The 1973-nt window shown below is 46.8% G+C and overlaps 1 pseudogene; it reads right to left on the bottom strand.

Annotated features, from left to right (window-relative positions):
- Positions 1–1558: 1558 nt before the first annotated feature.
- On the bottom strand, positions 1559–1677 carry LOC120596421 (uncharacterized; annotated as a pseudogene).
- Between the last annotated feature and the right edge of the window lie 296 nt (positions 1678–1973).

A 1973-nucleotide genomic window follows, 5' to 3' on the forward strand; every position in this document is an offset into this window, starting at 1 on the left:
AGGCCCCTTAGAACTGCTGGATGAGTCAACATGATAAAGGAATAAACTAATGAATGAATGGACAACAGCACTCACACTCATTTCGGCCTTAACACCTTGGATAGTTCAAGGTGGTTCCTCTTCTGGGGACCAGTTCAGGAGGAGCTGGGGAGGGACAGTTCCAACTCTCTGTAGCCCTTACTGTGCTTCTCCATAGGAACCACAAGACCCCTCTAACTCCTTGGCATCCCCATTACCCAACAGCCACCCACCCAGGGAGTGTGGACCACAGGGGTAAGAGAGACTGATCAAAGAGAAAGAAAGGGGCCAGGGGCAGGGTAAGATCTGGAGCCAGCAGACGGGGCTCTGGAATCCCGCTCCGGCAGATCCAGCTCTTACGGGGCCTGGAGCTTTTACAATTTAGGAGGCCCTCTTTAGGGAAAGGAATATAAAATTATAAATATAAAATGTATAGCCTCAAGTGAATGTTTATTTGAAATAAGAAAACAAGTCATGATAAATTACAAATTTTAAAAGCTGAAAAATATCACAAACATTATAAAACATTTGTATTAATGGCCAGGCACACCTCCATACTACTTTTTAATGGACTAGCTACTGGTATTTCACATTTCAAATTAAATTATCTCATTTGTGCACAATTTTATAAAAATGTGAGCCCAGGACTTGGGTCCCCTCAAAGCCTTGGGGGTGGGGTGGGGGGGCGGCCTGGAGCTCATACTAAATCTACTTCTGTTCTACTCCTTCTGGACAAAAAGTTCTGAGTTTAGGAAGAGGATGAATAGAATTTCTCCCTCCCAAGCTTGGTTACTCTAGAAAGGCCCCAGAGACCTGTTGGCTCTCCTCTCTTTCTCCAAAAAAAATGCAATTATCAAGAAAATTGAGCATTGAAAAAAATTTTCGAGGGCTCCAGCTGTGTGTGTTCTGCAATAGAAAGGGTTAACCTCAGACCAAAGCTCAATCTGATACAGGCAGGCTTCTTTCCTGCCCTCTGAAGGGGCCCTGATCTCTCCTGCCTCAGGGTCTTTGTACTTTGTTCTCTCTGCCTGAAAAACAACCCCTACACACCCCATCCTCATCTCTTTACCTAATTGTTACCTGGTCAAGATTTAGTCATCTGTTAAGTCTCAGTTTAAAAGTCAGTTTCTCAGGAAGGCTTTGTCTGATCCCCTTTCCCTTAAATCATTATGATTATTCAGTATAATCCTACCCTGCTAGCCCCATAAAGTCTGAGACCTTGTCTGTCTGTCTGTCTCTTCTGTGCCTGAGTTTTTGCTGTCAATGGCATAGTGTCTGGTGCACAGTGCCTGGCACATAGTGGTGCTCAAATAATATTTTCCAGCAAATGAATAAACAAAGAAGCTTGGGTCTGATGGGCGAGGAGAGGGGAAATGCGAGCATAGAGCGCCCCCTGATGGACACTGGGAGTACCAGGGACCCAGGACTCCTCTCAGATCTGGGAAGAATAATGGGGTGGTAAATTTCTTATCTGAGGGGGTAGTCTTGGGGACCCCACCCTCATGCCAAACTCCTACGGATTTTCTTTTTTTTTTTTTTATGCCTACAGCATCTGGTCTTCCTAGGTAATCTCCCATTCAAGTACTACCCAGGCCCGACCCTGCTTAGCTTCCAAGATCAGAAGAGATCTGGCCCGTTTAGGGTGGCATGGCCGTAGACCATGGACCGTGGCTGCACTGGAGTGGAAACCCAGGACCTTCTGCGTGTAAAGCAGACGCGCTAACTGCTACACTATGGAACCACGTCCAAGCTCTTACCGATTGATGTTCTTTCACTTCTATCGGCTCCACCACAGCTCTCCTCCCAACCTTCAGAGCATAGCCTGACCCTCGCGTCCATCCTCCCCAGCGCTACGGACCACCTCAGCCCCTGCTCTGTGGTGACTATAACCTGATCTTCCCCACAATTGATATCCCTCCCTCCTGGATCTCTAGCTTTGAATAAGAACAGGCCTG

Source organism: Pteropus medius, unplaced genomic scaffold, assembly GCF_902729225.1.
Source record: "Pteropus medius unplaced genomic scaffold, Ma_sr-lr_union100, whole genome shotgun sequence".
Taxonomy (NCBI): domain Eukaryota; kingdom Metazoa; phylum Chordata; class Mammalia; order Chiroptera; family Pteropodidae; genus Pteropus; species Pteropus medius.